We start from the raw sequence: 19,710 nt of genomic DNA on the forward strand, positions 1-19,710 counted from the left end.
CCTTTCAACTTAGAAAAACATGTACATACCATACCATACCCAGTTTTTAGGCATTACTTCCTTTTCCCAATTTGCTCTTAATAAAGCCAGCCTTCTCCGTTGTTAGCCCTGTCACTATTTGTGCTCCTCCCAGATCCTCTCTCTCCCATTATAAGTATTCAATAGTTGTTCAAAACATTCTCTCCATCTTCTCTTAATGTCTTCATTCTTATGCAATATATTTCCAATTCTATCCCTGATGTCTGCTAGTTGCCCCAAATCCTATCTTTACTTTTTTCAAATTTGAAATCTTATAGAAATTCTTTTTTCCTTCCCTTGTTCCTAGTGTTTCATTCAATTGCTCTACAACTCTTCCAATATCTATACTTGCTTTCCTCCTGAAATCTTTTTCCTCTTCTCTGTACTGTTCCAATGCTCCAAGATGCTCCTTAGATGCACCTCTCTGTCCCATCACTACTTTATTCATTTTGACACACCATGTCTATGGTTTCTTCCAACTAACTCCTCTATTTCCCCTGTACATATTTCTCTCATGGACATACAGACATTTTCTACTCTGTTACCCTGACCAATCTCTAAGATAAGCCTTTCCAGTCATCTCTCTCACTATCCTCCTAAATTACGCAGTTTTCTCCTTCAAGGTCCCAAACCTTAACTCTAGATCTCCTCGTTCTCTTTTTGGGTTTCTACCCCTCATTTTAAAATCCAACAATTTGTGTCTATGTTTTATAACACATGCTCTGCCCAAAATCAATTTACTGTTCATCACATTGCTTTAGTCAGCTACTCTAACCAAGATATAATTTACAGTATTTGGCAATCCTCTAGTATATACTCCTCGTCTTCATTTCTAGTTCCCAATCTATGGCCTCAATGTACCTCCTTATATCCATTCCTTCTCTTCCCCACTCTGCCATTCATGTCTGCTTCTATGATTAGCTTTCCCTCTTCTTCCACTGTTCTAATTGCTGCCTCAAACTCTTGTCTAAACAATCATTTCTTGAAAATGAATGCTTGATTATAAAGTTAGTTATCTCGTCAATGTTAAAACAATTGGTTGTCTTTTTTTCAAATCTGGTGAATGCAGGTCAGTGATAACTCTTGGAGTTTTATATTACATTCGTGGTTGGGTAGCTCAAAATATGTTAACAGATGACTACTATGCATTTCTATCAAAAGATATTGTGTTTATTTTGATATATCGTTAATTAAAGCAAATCTCGTTAATTAGGGCGTTTACTCTTGGCCTCATAAAGCATAAGCTAAGTGAATTGGTAAATAGCAAAAGCAATTCGAATGCCTACATTCTCCCGTCTCTCTCTCTTCTCGTTCCCTCCCTCTCTTTTGACCCTCCTCCTATCCCTCCAGTAACCACCTTTCCTTGTCTCTCCCACATTGTTTTTCTGTAACCTATGATATTTGTTGATAACTGATAGCATTGATGTGTTGGATTCTTGTCCTATTTCTTATTACCATTTCACGATATTGTTGTATTTTGTCAGGGTGTATAAGGAGTTTATAACCTTTAGCCTATTTATCAACTTTGGTGAATCTCCCCTGAGGGTTTCTTAAATCCTCAAAGTTTTGTGCGATATACGGCCAAGACTTGGAAAGATAACCAAAAAATTAAATCTCATAATACATCATGCAATTATAAGAGATTCAGATATTTAAAGCCAAGCTTAATTCCTTTTTTAAGGTGTATACAGCATAAATTGCATTGAACAGTCAAATATAAGTTATCTTTATCTCTTGTATCTCCAATCTCCATTCCATTACCGTTAAATTTCATACCCAGGCTACCTTATCTACTGGTGTCCCTGGTATCTATACCTATCAAGACAAAGATAGTGATAATGATAACAGTTGTAATATTAATTGTGATAAAGATGTTAATGATAAGAGAAGTATGATAAAAGTTTAACTCTCTCTCTCTCTCTCTCTCTCTCTCTCTCTCTCTCTCTCTCTCTCTCTCTCTCTCTCTCTCTCTAATGTGAAATAATTATCCATCAGTTGGAATATAAAGGAAACTATTGAACAAAAAAAACCGTCATCATTATGACGATGATTATAGGAACTACAGGCCTTTGGATGTTATCATTTGACCAGTATGATTCCTCGAAGGCTCTCTAGACCTTCTTCTTGCACCGTCACACACTTCCCTTGTTGCGCTAACCTTCACTTCCCCTGCTCTGGCCTGTAAATCTGTAAATCTGTGAAACACTACAATGAGGAACGCACATGTTTTTTCATAAAACCCAGACCTACTCCATATAGTTGGGTAAAAATTTTAAGGATCCGTGATCAATATCTGGGAACAAACTTTCTATTACATTTTGGATATCTTGTGCTAATATACTACAAAATTAGCAGGGGGGGGGGGAGCCTCCCAAAACCTTGGGCTACCTCCGTGAAGTGACAGTCCAAAATGGCTGCCAATTTCTCCTCGACTATTCTTTTATTAGCCTATGTTGACAATCAGTAGTGGTATGTACTTCCACTTATTAACCGTATTTCCACTTAGACCATATAACCCATTTATCTTTATAGCATTTTTCTATGGTTATGTCAGAGGAATCAGCCCAATATGGACATTATAAATACACTGATAGTCATTTCAGGGCTTATATTTGTACAGTCATTGAAAAAAATATCCATTGACATTTAACATTTAAAATTTGGCTTGCATATATATATATATATATATATATATATATATATATATATATATATATATATATATATATATATATATATATATATATATATATATATATATATAGATCATTAAGCCACAGGGGAGGTTATGAAAATATTGAATGTTTGACCAGGTTTATTAGTCTCAGACTATCAAAATTTGATTCAGCTATTATTAAAATTTTCTTATGGGTTGCTTTTATTATATTTGAACATGTTTGACCCTTGAAGTTACCGACTCTCTTTTCTTTTATTTCCAAGAATTAGATGACTGTCTGAACCACTGCTAAAGTCATTCTTAGATGGATATGCAAAAATTAGTGGGATGAAAATAAGTGACTATTCTGCACATGTATAGCCTCGGCTGAAAGACGTTAGTTTAAAGTAAAAAGGCTTAGGCAGGCTTGGTGATTTGCATGAAAAATATTAACTGGAATGTAGGACCACAAGGGATCCTCTTTCTTAAGCTTTGTAAAGCTGAAATTTCAAGTCAGTGAAAGCTTAAACAGTCTCAGAGCAGGCATAAAAAAGATACACTTAGTAACTAACTAATTACAGAACATTTCAAATACATACTTAAGTGAACATGAAGTGCCAACTAGATTATTCAGATGTAATACGGGGACATTATATCACAAAGATCTCTGTATCTGATGCATGAAAGGAGAAGATACAAAAAGAAAATTCATGGAACACATTCAAATTGCACACTATTTATCAAGAAGATGGTGCAATGGAGGACAGAATCCTAACGGTCATTGACGAAGTTAATGACCCATTTGCTTCTGAAATTAGGCATCACAAATCTTATTTGAAAAATTATATTAATCCAAAGAATGAGATTATTTTAAATTGCACCTTCAGAATGTGCAATTTTTGTTGAAGTTCAACACATCCTTCCACCATGTCTGCTTCTCTGTGCGGCAAATACGTTATCCCAGAATACTACAAGGTCTTCTGCAGGACTACAATAATCTGATGAAGAACTATATTTTTGATGTGTCATCGATCAGAAGAAGCAGAATTAAGCAGTTACCGAAAAAACAGTTAGGAAATAAGCTATGTTATCATAACCACTATCACAAAACTCAGATCACAATTGTGTAAAGTGCAACAGCGGCGGGCTCATAAACAGAAGGTGTGGTAAATTTTTGGGGTGTAAGTGATGAGCAATTGATAAACCATGTAGCTCGACATCTGAAAAGGAAGCTATCAAAAGAGCATATTATGAAGTGGTCAGCTTCTCTACGGGAATTGGAAAATCACGAAGAGCCTCAAATATTTCTTAGGGAGTTTTTAAACTGGCTAAGGAATCCTGCTGGAGAAAACTTCTCTACACCATGTAAAGATGCAGAAGTAGCAGCTTTGTCATGTTTATTCTTCTCATTTATCACCAAAAACAGAACTCTTTTAAAAAATCAGTTGTCATTATCTGTACATGGACTCACAAGAAGTCGTGAGATAGTTGACCTGTGGAACTTGTCCCTTGGTGTAAGCTACCAAGATGTTCTGATTTGTATGCATCATGGGTAAAATATGATATAGAAAACAATGCTGTTTCCCTTATGAACTGGGTTTAAGCGTCACCCTTCCAAGACAATGATGACTTTCGTGATGACACTAACTGGAGCAAACATATCTTATAGAATGAATGTCATGTTGTGCAGCCTGTTACTATTGCTAGAAATGATCCCATTTAACATTGTGACAAGCTATTCACAAACTGAAATCCCAAAGAACTGAAAATAGAATAAAATCATGTGCACACAAAGTACAATTTTACAAAACATTCATGTGTGACCGCCTTTTGTAAGGCCAGCAACTGACAGTACCACTAATACAGAACAGTACATAGACAAACTGCATACAGTTGTACGTGTTTTAATTTGCATTCCATTTACTCAGTCATACTGTAGAGTCTAGAGTGTGAAACAGCGCCCGGTGCATGAAATCGCCCTAGATTTCAGGACAGACCTCTGCTTCAAGTTATTTACTGTCATGGTCCTTCAGTAGGTCTCTGAGGACTGAATGACTTGGAAAAAAATTGTTTGACTTCAAACACAAACAGTAGGAGCTTTTACAGGATTTCGAGCCGTTCATAGGCCTGTCATCAAAATGAAAGTACACTCCTATATTACTTTCCCAAACCTCTCCAAAAATCTGTTGTTCATGATGTTGTGTTATATGGTACAAGTAGCTCATCAAAATGCCATACCATTCACTCAGTTAATTGGGGATCCGCCAGTCTATGCTCTTATTGTTGAAATTAAGAATAAACATACTGAACGCTTAGAACTGATCCTTCCATTCCTTGGTACCTTTCAGGTAAGTAATCAACAGGAGTTGCTTGTTATAGCTGATGTAACAGCAGAAGGTTCCACTGAGCAAGCATTGAATAGGAAACATTACAAGAGGGTTGTTCATTGCTTCAAATTTGTGTATGAGCTACTAACAAGAAAATCATTTATAATGGCTTTGAGAATGTTTTATCTATTTCTCCAGATCTCCAATCAAAATAACAAGATTTCAGAACACCTGGAGAACACACAAAAGGTGTTATGTGATGCTTATAGAAGTTTACAAGAAAATCCAGAGATATCCTGATTTGTAGAAGCAGTGTTTACCATGGTTGAACAAACAGAGTTCTTTGACAACCTACTGGCTTAGTTTTATGGAAATGTTTGAGGTTCTGTTGTTAAATATTCCTGCCTTACATATTCAGGACTGGGATGCCTTCAAATGTTCAATCAGGATGATGTTATTATAGTTGCTGATATATGATGAAACCATTTACGTAAGGTGGCTCTCCGAGTCCTGGCTTGAAATTAGTTCCTTAGCTGAGGATAAAGCTTCATACATGTATGAAGGACTACTCTTCTCAATCAATGACAGGCCAACCATATTCATGATTACCCTTGGACCTTTGGATTAAAAAGGAAGGCTGAGTGGATCCCCTTTCTGAAGAATGAATGTTACGATCTTAAAATCGTTACAGGTTCTTTTAATAAGTAAAATAAATATCATCAACACCGATTGAAATATGTGAAATAAATATAAAAAGAAATACACAAAAAAACACAACACGTTTATTCGCAAACTTACAAAGAAAACTAATGTTACTTCTTCGGTTACTTTAACTGACAAACCAAACCAATCAAACATCAACAGAAAAGGGGAACAATCAATAAGGTAGAAATACTTAAGGATTAGTTTTCTGCAGCTGCTGAGACGATACTGGTATGGGGACTTCAGGCTTGAGAACGTTCAGAAGGGCAGCTGAAGTTCAGATGAAACTAGCACATATATATATATATATATATATATATATATATATATATATGTATATATATATATATATATATATATATATATATATATATATATATATATATATATATATATATATATATATATATATATGGTATGCAGACAATTCCTCGAAAGACAATTGGTAGGATGACAACTCGTCGAATGACACTTTGTCGAAATAGCAATTCTTCGAACTGACAATTTGTCGAAATTACAATTGGTCGAAATGTATGGTAGTTTGAAATAGTTTCTGTTTTTAAGTATCTAATCATTGATAGTATGGTTTTTCAAGAATAGTTAGTAGAATAATATGGAAGTTTGATACAATTTCTGTTCTTAAGTCTCAAATATTAAACATTTCACTATGACCCATAAGCAAAATGGAATTCATCAAGACCGAGCGAGGTGCTAGAAAACTTTTGCATGAAGGTTTTGCTTAAGTAATTTATAAGAAACATTGTGATAAAACATACTGGAGATGTGAAAAACAGAGTGAGTGTGGAGCAAGATTACAATATAGTAATGATATGATTTAAGGAAATCCTCCATGGCGTTACCATCCACTATATGATACTCGAAATGCTGCCTTGAAAGTTGTAAATGAAATTAAGTAAAGGGCTTATGAAACTGAAGGAGTGACTGGCTGCATAGTAGAAAATGCAACATATACTAAGCCTTTGAGAGTTGCTGGAGCACTACCCAAAAAAATCTTCTCTTTTGCAAAGAGTGGACAGAAAAACAGATTTTGAGCAAAGCGAAAAATCTATTTTTGGGTGAGATGGCCATGTCGTCCTGATGGAAGGTTCCTTCAGTAGCTTCCTTAGGGTATATATGACTACAGTAGATATTCCCAGGGAATTAAACTAAAGGTTTCACAGAATTCTAACTTCTGGTGCGAGTACCCTAAAGGTTTCCCTCTAGGATATCGTATATCAACAGGGGACACTTGCATTAACACGCCACATGGCTATCTGCACCCCACATAGCGTTTACGCTTCGAGGGGGAAAGGTGGTGAGATAACTGAGGAGCTGCTCCAAAGTTACTCTCCTTCGTTACTGTTACAGTACTCGCAACATAAACAAACAGCGGCCATAGCTGTCCGCCATACTGTGTGACGTCACGTCCGTCCTCATTCCGAAGTCCAGCTTTCTACCGGCCACCGTGATACAGTATAGCAGGGAGGGGCCTGGCAGGCTGAACTGGAACAGTCGGGCGGGTCCATCAGGACGACACGGCCATCTCACCCAAAAATAGATTTTACGCTTCGCTCAAAATCCATTTTTGGGGCTCAAGCCATGTCGTCCTGATGGAAGTGTACCAGAGAATTAATGTATCGAGGATTTTTCCCCATTTCAAGTGCCTTCTACTTCGACTAATATTCCTGCGGTCTGGTGACCGAAGAGACCGTGACATCTCCGTTAAATGTCACTACCAGTGGCATTACAATGACCTGGCTTCCAGCCCCCCTGGCAGGGAAGTCCTAATTGGACAAGAGGAACATCTCGAAGTAACCTGACGAAGATAGACTCACCTGGGTGAAGAGATCGTGCCAGTCTCGAAGACAGATCGGGAGGTTAAATATTTGTGTAGGAACAAATTTACAGTATACCATTAGGTGAGTGTATATTAGGCAGTAGGTATATTAATTATAAATAACCATAGAAATAGGAGTAAATAAAACAATAACTGCAATTTATTTTCATATGAAAGATAGGAGCGAAATAAGACGCGTATGGTAAATAAAATGATTTTATTTGAAAATTGCATGGAATTATGGAAAATTATTTACAACAATAATATCGGATAATAGACATGGATTTTCAGTAAGACGGTGATGTGGAATCTGGAAGGGAAATATTTTGCCTTTAAGCACAAGTTCCCGTGGGAACGCCAGTCTTTAAAATCATTATACACTTCATGTCCGAGAACATGTGGCACATGTGTAAGAATCTATGTCACTTCACCTTGATGAAGAACAGTCTATTAGTGACACTAGGTATCCTTTGAAATCACTATGTATCGCACTAGGGTCAACACAAGCACCCGTTTGAGTTAAAGTCCCGAAAAAACTCACTGTTCTACGCAGCACTAAGCAGCCGGTTTCATCACACTACCTGCTGCTACCACGAATCGTTTTATTTCGTGCACCTGCTTCGCATAGTGTTTGAAGAATACTCTAGGTGACCTCAAGCCTGTGAAGGATCGGAGGCTTTCAAAATCCATTCCTTGGAAAAAGTTCATGGAAGAGGCGACTTTCCTAGGATCATGACCTGCGGGTGTACTGTCAGGATCCGCTCTGCAAATAAAGTAGGTGATTTTCGCTCTTAATTGTTTTAGTGACAGGTCACTACCCGAAGTTTCTCCTTTAAAGAGTTGTCCTCTGCCAAAGTCTGAAGTTCTTTGAAGATAGACCTAGAGGCTCTCCACTGTGCATAGAGAGAAATCTTCCTTCAGGGGACAGATTCTCCAAGGGCCCCATCTTTTGGTGGGAAGTTCATTTTTAGCGAGAAACGTGGGGTCGGGAAGAGGGTAAGTTCCCCCGTGTCGGCGAACTGTATCTGGCCCTCTTCTCTTGATAATGCCACTATTTCACTGACTCGGGCTCCCGAGGCGAGAGCAAAAAGAAAGATCACTTTTTGAGTCAAGTCTTTCAGAGGGCAAGATTCATTGTCCAGATTAGAGGCAAAATGGAGCACCTTATCCAGGGACCAGGTGATGGGTCTCGGTGGGGGGTGCTGGACGGAGTCTAGCACACGCCTTCGGGAGTTTATTGAAGATTTCGCTGGATAAATTTATTTGGAAGGCATACAGAAGTGGTCTAGTCAAGGCCGATTTGCAGGTGGAAATCGTATTGGCTGCTAATCCTTGTCCATGAAGGTGAATAAAGAAGGACATGCAGAAATCTATAGAGATTTCCGTAGGGTTTTTCTCCTTGACTAAGGATACCCACTTCTTCAAGGATGATTCATATTGCCTTCTGGTAGACTTTGTTTTGTATTCCTCTAGGAAGTCTGAACTTTTCTTCGAGATCCCAAACCTTTTCTTCATGGCTAGGGAGAGAAGATCATGAGATGAAGGTCTTTGACTTTCTTTGATGAAGCAAAGACAGTCGACTTCTGCACCTGTTGGGAGAGAACTGGGCCCGGCAGGGGGATCAGCTTGAGGCTGTAGCTCCAGGACTAGGGGAAACCCGTTGCTCCGAGGCCACTTGGGAGCCACTAGGGCTGCTGTCCCTTTGAAGGTTCTCAGTTTGGAGAGGACTTTCAGCAGAAGGTTGGGTGGAGGGAACAGGTAAATCTTGGACCATCTGTTCCAGTCCAGGGACATGGCGTCCACTGCTTCCGCTTTGGGGTCCTCGTAAGGGGCCACATATCGAGGAAGTTGCTTGTTGTCGCTCGTCGCGAAGAGGTCGATCTGTAGTTCCGGGACTTGACGAGAGATGAAGGAGAATGATCTTGCGTCTAGGGACCATTCCGACTCTATGGGGCTTGTCCTTGATAGAGCGTCCGCCGTCACGTTGCAGAATCCTTGTAAGTGAACTGCAGATAAGTCCCATTTCTTCCTGTCCACCAGGCGGAAGATGGGTAATAGCACCTGGTTTATGTGGGGTGATCTCGAGCCCTGACGGTTGAGACATTTGACTACTACCGAGCTGTCCAGAGTTAGACGGATGTGTATCGAGGGACGCGGGTATAATTTCTTCAGGGTGAGAAGAACCGCTATGGCCTCCAAGATGTTGATGTGAAACGTCTTGAATAGGGGAGACCATGTTCCTTGAACCTGCCGTTGATGGGAGTGATCCCCCCAACCCTCCATAGAGGCGTCCGTGTGGATGTTGATCGATGGAGGCAGAGGTTGGAGAGGGATGGATCTTTTCAAGTTCCTTGCTTCTGACCACGGTCTTAGAAAGGCGCGAAGCCTCTTCGGTAGGGGTCTCTTGAGATCTCTTCGAGCGATGGATGCGTTTCGTCTCCAGACTCCTGAGGCATCCTTTAGCTGTGCTCATAGCACTGGGTTTGTCACTGAGGCGAACTGTAGGGAGCCGAGTACTTGCTCCTGCTGTCGTCTTGAGATCCGTTTTGATTTGAGAAGTCTTCTGACAGACCCAGCTATTTCTTTCCTTTTCTTCAGTGGGATGGAAAGGCGGTGTGACTGAAGATTCTAATGGATTCCTAACCATTGGAACTTCTGAGCTGGAGCAAGGCGAGACTTCTTGGTGTTTATCTTGAAACCCAGATATTCCAGGAACTGGGTCACTTTGCTGCAAGCTCTCAAACATTCTTCTGGCGATGTCGACCAGACCAGCCAGTCGTCGAGGTAGGCCATCACTTGGACGCCCTGAAGGCGTAGCTGGTGGACGATTGTGTCTGCTAGCTTGGTGAAGATTCTCGGAGCTACGTTGAGCCCGAAGGGCATGGCTCTGAAGGCGTAGATTCTTCGTTGGAGCCGGAATCCTAGGTAGGAGGAAGCGTGGTGGTTCATTGGGATGTGCCAATAGGCGTCCGCCAGGTCTATTGAGACCGTGTAGGCCTTGTGAGGCAGTAGGGCTCTTATTTGTTGAAGGGTCAGCATCTTGAATTTGTTGTTCGCAATGAACTTGTTGAGGGGGGACAAGTCGAGAATGACTCTGAGCTTGTCTGAGTCCTTCTTGGGAACACAAAATAGTCTTCCTTGGAACCTGGTGGACTTTACCCTCTTGATCACCTTCTTGTTCAAGAGTTCTAGGACATATTCTTCCAAGATAGGGGTTGAAGGCTGGAAGAATTGGTTGAAGGTTAGCAGTGGTTGCGTCTAGCTCCAACCTAGTCCCTTCTTGATGATGCTGTGTGCCCAAGGATTGAAGGTCCAACGATCCTGAAAGTGGCGGAGTCTTCCTCCCACCAGAAGCACTTCATTGCTTCTGGTTTCCCGAGGGTTTGCCACCTCGGCCGCTAGCTCGCCTTCCTCCTCTGCCCCTGGAGGGGCGGCGAGAGGAGTCTCTGCCGGAGCCTCTACCTCTGGGACGAAAGGTCGTGGATGGACGTTCATAGGCAGGGGTGAAGACCGGTGATTGGGACACCACCGGCTGGGGGACCAACTAAAAAGTCTGTTGTGGTTGTGCAACCAATTGGGGAGTAGCGGGAGCCGGAAACTGGCGTTTGGGTTGACGCTGCTGGGTTCTTGGTTTGGAGGATTTCCCCTTTGGCTGAGGGCCTTCTTCCTAAGAGGATTTCCTCTTGCGGGACAAGCTCCACTTATTGAGAAGGTTCCGATTCTCAGAAGCGGCTTTGTCCACTATCTCTTTCACCAGAGCTGTTGGGAAGAGATGTTTGCCCCATATGTTGGAGGAGATTAGCTTCCGGGGTTCGTGTTTTACTGCCGCGTTGGCAAACACAAATTCTCTGCAGGCTCTCCGGGCCTTGATGAAGCTGTACAAGTCCTTCATCACAGTCACTAGGTGGGTCTTTGCGAGAACCATATACAGATCTGGGACCCTAACGTCCCCGGCCATGACCTCAAGCTGAATTTGATGAGAGAGGGAGGCAGCTAGTCTCTCCTTGGTCTCCTGCTCCCGACGAAGAAGGTGGTCGTTCAGCTTTGGAAGATCCATGTTGAACTGACGGCCAGCCACGTCAGGTTCCAGTTTCCCGACCATGAAAGTGAACTGGATATCTTTCCAGAATCTGTCGTCGGGGGGAAGGGTGAGGGAGAGAGGCCTACACTCCTCCAGGGTAGGGCAGGGGTTTCCTTCCTCCACCGCCTTCATGACCGCATGGAAGGCCTTTTCTACAAAGGGAAAGGTCGCAGTAGAGGGAGCAAGAAAGGACAGGTGCTTCTTGCTCAATGCCAGCATTTTAGAGTTGGTAAAACCACGACTCTTAAGACACTCTGCCAGCATGGCTTGGGCTTTCGAGTGATCGAACACGATCACTTCTTTGGGTTCAGCCTCTTCCTTGGAGGCCGGTTCGGACCTGAGCCGGACATAACAGTCCGGGTAAGCCTCAAAGCTGGGGAAGAATTCCACTTCTTCCAAGAGGATGGACCCAAGCCAATCATTAATGAAGATCTTGCCTGTTGTAATCGGATTATGCTCGGCGTACCTCCAAGGGTTAGACTCCGAGCAGGGGGGAAGATCCTTAAGCGAGATCTTCTTCGGTAGTTTCATACCTAAGAGATGAACTTTGAGCTCCTCTTGGTTCTTACGGAGCTTTTCGTCCATCAGTGCCACCAATACCCAGATGGCGTCTTCGGTGGCGGGCAGCAGGGGTTGCGAGGCGGCAGAGGTAGAGGGGACTGGCTCCTCGACCACAACAGGGGTTACTGGAGGTGTTTGGGCGACCTCGCCCTCCAAATCAGGGAACTCCACCTGATCTTCTTCCTCCAGATCCTCAACCATGAGGGTCGTCTCGGTGTTGTCGGAGACTTCCGACATCTTCTCCACCTCGTCGAGATGACACTTTTGGAGTGTAGCCGAAATGTTGGGTTCAACTACTAGTTGGACACAGGGAATCTGATCCTGGGGAATCACAGAGTCCGAAAGAGCTTTTGGGAAAAGCAAGGCCCTCATCTTCTCGTTTGGGAGATAAGGCCCGGTGGCGTTCTTCTGGAAACCGCGCACCCACTTGCGCAGTTTCTCTCGAGTGTTGTCTCTGGCCTCCGCGGACGGCGGGTTGTCGAAAGCCTCATCAAGAAGGCCTTTGCAGGTTGAACAGGACTGCTGATCCCAATACTTGAGATTGCCCTTTTTTGCTGCACAGGAAGTGTGGGTCCGGCACGCCTTATGCCCGTAGAAGTCCGGGCGGCGAACTCCGCAGAAGGAGCTCTCACACTTCACATTCTCCTCCTGTAAAAGAAAGATATCATGAGTACATGGAAGACATAGTTATGTCTTACATTACTCTTAAGATTAAGATTCACTAATCTGTAGAATTGGTTTTATGTGAGCTCAGGATAGGTGAGCTAGAAAGGAAGTAGGAAAACACATACTTGTGAGTCCCGTCCAGCCAGTTACTGTGACCTTTTCTGCAGTCAATTCCTTAGGACCTGAGGTTCTAAAGGAGGGAATAGTATCCTTATGGATGAGCCAAATTAAGGCTTCCTTATAAAGGAATTGTCTACAGAGTGGAGAGGATCTGAAATCGTTCAGAACCTAGGGAGAAGAAGGGGGAAAATAGGATAAACCCCCTTTTATTTGTGTAGGTCCTGGCAAGAGACTGCACTGAGAAGCACAGAGTATGCTGGAAATATTGTACTGTACAACCGTACACCGCAACCACTGTTTTCAAGGTATGAAATACCAAAGAAAGAGTGGTCAGGCTATCTGGCTGTATTAGATCGACTGCCGGCATGGGGCCAGCAACCGGGGGGAAGGGTGCTGTCCATGGAAGCCGCAGGGGTGGCACCGGCAGGTCGGCGGAAAGCCGGAGGCCGGTCCGGCAGGGTGAATCCATCAAAGGCTACATACTGAGCAGCAATGAGGTAGGAGACACCTAGGAAGGCGATTGCCGGCACGGCGGCAAATCGCCGGCAGGGTAGTGGCCTCCGGCAGCCGGCAGGCTGTTGGCGCTGGTGAACCTTGCTGGTTGCATAAGATGGAGGGGAGGGTTACCTGAGATGTCGGCGGCAGTGTTGGCAAGGGGCGGTGGCCCCCGGCAGCCGGCAGGCTGCCGCCTTAGGTAATCCTCAGATAGGAACATCCTATGAAGTAGGAAGGTCACATGGGGTGTCGGCGGCTAGCGCCGGAAAGCGGAGGCGGCAGTGGACCGGCACCAAGATAGAAGAGAGAAAGATAAGGAGGGAGTAGGGAAGGGTAATGTCCGATACCCGACCGGCTTCCCTCCGGAAGGAGTGCTCTCATGATAGGAGGGGATACGCCTATCATCCGGCGGCAGGGAGCCGGCAGACGGCTGGATGCCTGTGGTAATCCAAGGGAAGATCAGAGGACACTCAAAAAGAGAGGGGGATCTTCCGCTGGCAGGCCGGCCGCCGGCACTACCCCATAGTTTGACTATGAGGGGGAAGTGTAGCAGAGCGGCCAGCCAAGCAGAAGAGCACAGCCTAACCTACAACTCTCCCCAGGGGAGGAGTTGTAGGACAGCGGACAGGGGTGTGAAGACAAGCCAACACAAAGGGATAGAGTGGGGAGGGGGGTTAGGGGTCTTGAGGGAGCAGAAGGGGTCACAACCCTAAAGCTCCTAAGGGGTGGGGGGATTCTGTTAGGTGCTAGACTACCCAGGCAGGAGAGAAACGCTCTCCAACCCTAGGGGAGGTTAGCTCAGAATAGGCAAAGAACTGATGTACTGTCCTAAACTATAATAAAACAGAATTCCCCAAAGCCTAACCTAAACCAGGAGAGTCTTCTCCTAGATTAGGGAGGGCTGGGAAGACATATCGCTAGGCTACAGGGAGGAAGGGACGTGTCCCAACCAAGTGCAGTCTAGGGGGAAGGGCATAGTCCTTCCACCTTTAGTCTCAGTCGATACCCTAAGGGAAATGCGTTCCCTAGTGGTGGCCTGGGATGAACGATAGGTACTCTGGGGTTCTGTCCGAGGTCTCCCCATATACTATGGTAGGGAAGAGGGAAGAACGATCTAGCCTAACCTACCCGAAAATTATTCCGGGTAAGAAGGCAAAGATATAGCAAAGCTACCCAGAGGGAGGTTACCCGAAGGTAACAGGGGGGGATAAGGAAGCATACAAGGGCCCCAACGTTGGGTTAGGGGAGCGTGACATGGATAGATCAGGCACGGTCCCTTGTATGGTCCCTAGAAGGCGAAAGGACATGTGCAACACTGAATATTGTTCATGTTTAAAAATGCCTATATCTTCATTAACATTAACACTAGGAACACTTTTTATATCATGCAGAAGTAAACATGAACACTAGGCAGCGGCCTAGGCTAGGGGCATAATATAACTAATTCCTAGCAATGAAGACTAAATGACTAATGATATTAATTAGTTATAAGACCGGGAAGGCTGTTCTAGCTAACTAAATAAAGCATGTGAGGCGAACAGCAGCGTCATAAAATGGCGCCTCCGGGCAAGGCACAGCTCTGCCACAAAACACAAGATTTAAGCGTAAAAAATTGTTACTTTACGGCCAGAGCTTATTTAAACAATACAAGAACCTGGTACTTAACTTTCCAGAAGAAGGCGAGGCCGAAGGTTGCGACATGGCGAAGGATGCAAAAGATAAATTGCGATCACTGGGAAAAACCAACTGTTGTAGAAAGCTAGAGGAGTAGGAATGAGGACGGACGTGACGTCACACAGTACGGCGGACAGCTATGGTTGCTGTTTGTTTACGTTGCGAGTACCATAACAGTAACAAAGGAGGGTAACTTTGGAGCAGCTGCTCAGTTATCTCGCTACCTTTCCCCCTCGAAGCGTAAACTCTATGTGGGGTGCAGATAGCCATGTGGCGTGTTAATGCATGCGTCCCCTGTTGATATACGATATCCTAGAGGGAAACCTTTAGGGTACTCGCACCAGAAGTTAGAATTCTGAGAAACCTTTAGTTTAATTCTCTGGGAATATCTACTGTAGTCATATATACCCTAAGGAAGCTACTGAAGGAACCTTCCATCAGGACGACATGGCTTGAGCCCAAAAAAACTCTGTACAAGAAGATGAAGACCTAAATGTTACGACAGGAGGTGAACATTTTGAATTGTACGAAGACAAAAAAGTGACTATTTATGGAATTGCTAGAAATTTGGACCTTTTATCCCAAAAATGTATCTGCTTTTGTGACGGCACATTTGACTGCACTCCAGTTAATTCACAGTCGTATACTATCCATGCTCTAATTGCTGTAAATAATAAAACCTTACCATTGCTATAATGTTTGTCGGGCTCGAAGGACGAAGAGACTTATGACATTATTTTCACATTTATAAAACAAAGTCGAAGCTTGAATGTTTCATCCATTTTGATAGACTATGAACAAGCAGCTATAAAGGCTATTAAAAAAAAAATTTTCCTTGAAGTGCTTATCAATGGATGTTTTTTTTTTTTTTACTTTGGCCAGTGTTCATGGCGCAAACTTCAATCATATGGGCTTCAAAGTTAGTATAGAGAAGAGGAAAATGCTTTTTTAATCAAACAAATACAAGCCCTTTCATTTGCACCTCCTGAAGATGTATGTTCACTTTTTGATAACTTCGTACAGTCGTTGGACTTACAGACTGAAGAAATCCTGGGCATTTTTTTAGTTTATTTTGAAACGACTTGGCTAGGGATAACTCAGAGAGGAAGAGGAAGGAGACCTACATTTGATATTGACATGTGGTCGGTCAATGGTCTAGTGAAAAATAAATTGCCAAGAACAAACAATTCAATGGAAGGGTGGCACCATGCGTTTAAAAAGCGGGTTTTAGTACGGAATCCTACAGTAACGAAGCTTTTAAGGAGGATAAGGAGGTAGCAAGTAAGCAGTAAACTCCAAATTGAGCAAGCATGGGAATAGATATTTCTAGGAAAAATGAGAGATATAACAGAGTCAATGAACGTCTTAAAAAAAAATGTGGATGAGTACAGCCGCGAGGACCGGTTAGATTTTTCAAAATCAATTGCCCATAACTTATAAAATTCCTGTATGTTAATTAAATTTGAAATGATCTCTTTTGTTTTTAGCTTTACAACTATAATCCCTCTGAAAACAATACTGTAAAAAATAAAATTATATTTCATTTGATACTTTTAAATAAATCTTTTAGAAAATTAGACCTTTCGGATAAATGAAACTGAAATTAATTTCGACAAATTGACATTTCGACGAATTGTCGGTTTGACAAATTGACAGTTCGACAAATTGTCATTCGACGAGTTGTCATTCTACCAATTGTCTTTGGACCAGTAGTCAGGTTACCATATAGATAGATAGATAGATAGATAGATAGATAGATAGATAGATTATATATATTTATATATATATATATATATATATATATATATATATATATATATATATATATATATATATATATATATATATATATATATATATATATATATATATATATATATATATATATATATATATATATATATATATATATATGTATATATATATATATATATATATATATATATATATATATATATATATATATATATATATATATATATATATATATATATATATATATATATATAGATAGATAGATAGATAGATATATATATATATATATATATATATATATATATATATATATATATATATATATATATATATATATACATCTCTAATATGTTCCTTATGACTGCATAGGGCCTCAATGAATTCATGCCATATGTCTTTTTTTCTGTGCCAGCTCTCCAACCTCGACCCAATTCTCAGATCAAACCTACCTCTACTTGTCATCAGTCACGTTTCTCTTTGTCTGCCATATCCTCTCCTACTCTGCGGCTTCCATTCAGGTACATCCTGGATTAACTCATCTCCCATTCTTGAAATATGCCCCATCCATATCCATCTTGATAATCTAACTATATCCTTCACATTGGGTACCACTGCCACCTCACGAATTGACACGTTTCTTATGTGCTGCTGCCATTTAATGTCCGAAATCTTTCTTAATGCTTTATTCTTAGAGGCAAGAAATTTTGCATCGGTTGGTACAATGGTGTGCGACGACTATTACCCATAAGTTAATATCAATCTTACAAATGAAATGTGTATTTCTATTTTGTTGTGAACTGACATTCGATTTGACCTCCAAACAGTTTTTAGCATGCCCATTGCTTGCTCTTCCCTCCCTGTTCTCTTCTTGAATTCTGTAAGTAGTAATCTATTCCTGGTAATGGTGGTTCCTAAATATATGAGTTGGGTAATATTACTCCTCCAGTAAGGCAATTCATCTGATCACCACTCTAAATCTGCATGACCTCCGTCTTCCTCTGGTTGATAACCAATACAACCTTTCTTCCCTCCAGGACTAACCTATTAAACATTTCCTGCCTTTCAGCGATTGTTGGGACAATTAGAACTATATTATCTTCGTATTCCAGGGCACTTAATCTATGGTTCTCTTTCCACTGAATGCTATTATCCATTCCTTCCATTACCTTGTTCATAATATAATCAATCACCATAATAAACAGTAGAGTGGTTAGTACTCCACATTGTAGTACTCCAGTCTTGACTTCAAATACATCTTTAAGACTACAACAAGTTCCACTATGCATATCTATTATGATATTTACAATGTTCACTGGTGTCCCATAGTGCCTTAGAATCTTTTCAACATACTACGTGAAATACTATCAAATGCTTTCTCAAAATCTGCAAAGCATAAAGCAAGATGTGATTTTGATTCATTACGCTGTTGAACTACATGTAGTAGAATAAAAATTTGATTGTCACATCCTCTACCCTTTCTGATACCTGTTTGTTCTTTTTGAAGTATCTTATCAATTACAGATTCTATTGTATTCAATATTACCTTTGAACAAAACTTTTATACCTGCTGTTGACAATGTGATCCCTCGCCAATTCCCACTGTCTCTAAACTCTCCCTTCTTGGGTACTCTAACAATAATTTCTTTCTTTTTCCATTCAGCTTGAGTGACTTTTTCTCACCACATATGAATGAATAATTGAACATAATGATGTTTGAATCTCATTAGCCTTCAACATTTCAGGTGCAATACCATCCATTCCTAGTGACTTATATTTTTTTAGTTCTTTGATTACCAAAACGCAATTTGCCAATATAATGTCATTTATATGCATAGAAAGATCATGTTCGGCCTCAAGGATGTCCTTCTCATTTCGTGGGAGTGGCCTATTTAGTGTGATTTAAAAATGTTCTCTCCATTTAGCTATAATTTCAGATTCCATAGTTATAAGATTTCCCTTTTGTATTTCTAAGAGGTAACTCAACCCTCTTCCTCCTCTTTCTAGTGATTTCTCGAATACACTCATATGCATATCTTATACTTCTTCCATCTCCTCTATACAGATTATGTTTTGTATTATCTGCAGTAAAATCTATGAACTTTCTTTTGTCTCTTCTACATCTCTCTACTTCGCTATCAAGGCTCATGTATTTAGTTTGTAATATGGTTAGATGTGAGCTGTTTTCCTTTAATGATTCAAAGTTAAGTTTTGCTATTCTTCTTTCCTCTATCATTTTCCATGTTTCACAACTCATCCATGCTATTTGTCTTATTCTATTTCTCTGTCTGATTGTGGTATTGGCAGAATCCTGGAAGATTTCTTCGATTCTTTTTACAATGAATATTCACATCTATCTCTATTTCTTCATCAGGTAACATCTCTAAAAAAGTAAATCTGTTCCTACACTAAAACATAATTATCTTTTTCACTGCATTTTTGTCTTAGCTTTTCAATGCCATATGTGGAAGGTAGGTTTACGTTAGCTTTCCTATTTTTCAACTTGTGTCCAAGTGTTGAGACAATAAGTTGGTAGTCACTTCCTATATCAGTTGCCCGTCGAGATCTGACATCCAATAGTCAGCTTTTACATTTTCTATTTATTGCTATATGGTCAATTTGATTGCAGTAATTTCCACAGGGAAGGGTTCAAGTATACTTGTATATATCTATGTGTTCAAACCGTGTGCTGTCTTCAATCAATTACATAGCTAAACAAAAACTCGCACATCGAACACCATTATTCATCTCTCCTACACCATGGACAACCATGCATTCACTAATTACCTGGTATTGCATTCATGCCCCCCATACAAAGAAG

Source organism: Palaemon carinicauda, chromosome 7 (genome assembly GCF_036898095.1).
Source record: "Palaemon carinicauda isolate YSFRI2023 chromosome 7, ASM3689809v2, whole genome shotgun sequence".
NCBI lineage: Eukaryota > Metazoa > Arthropoda > Malacostraca > Decapoda > Palaemonidae > Palaemon > Palaemon carinicauda.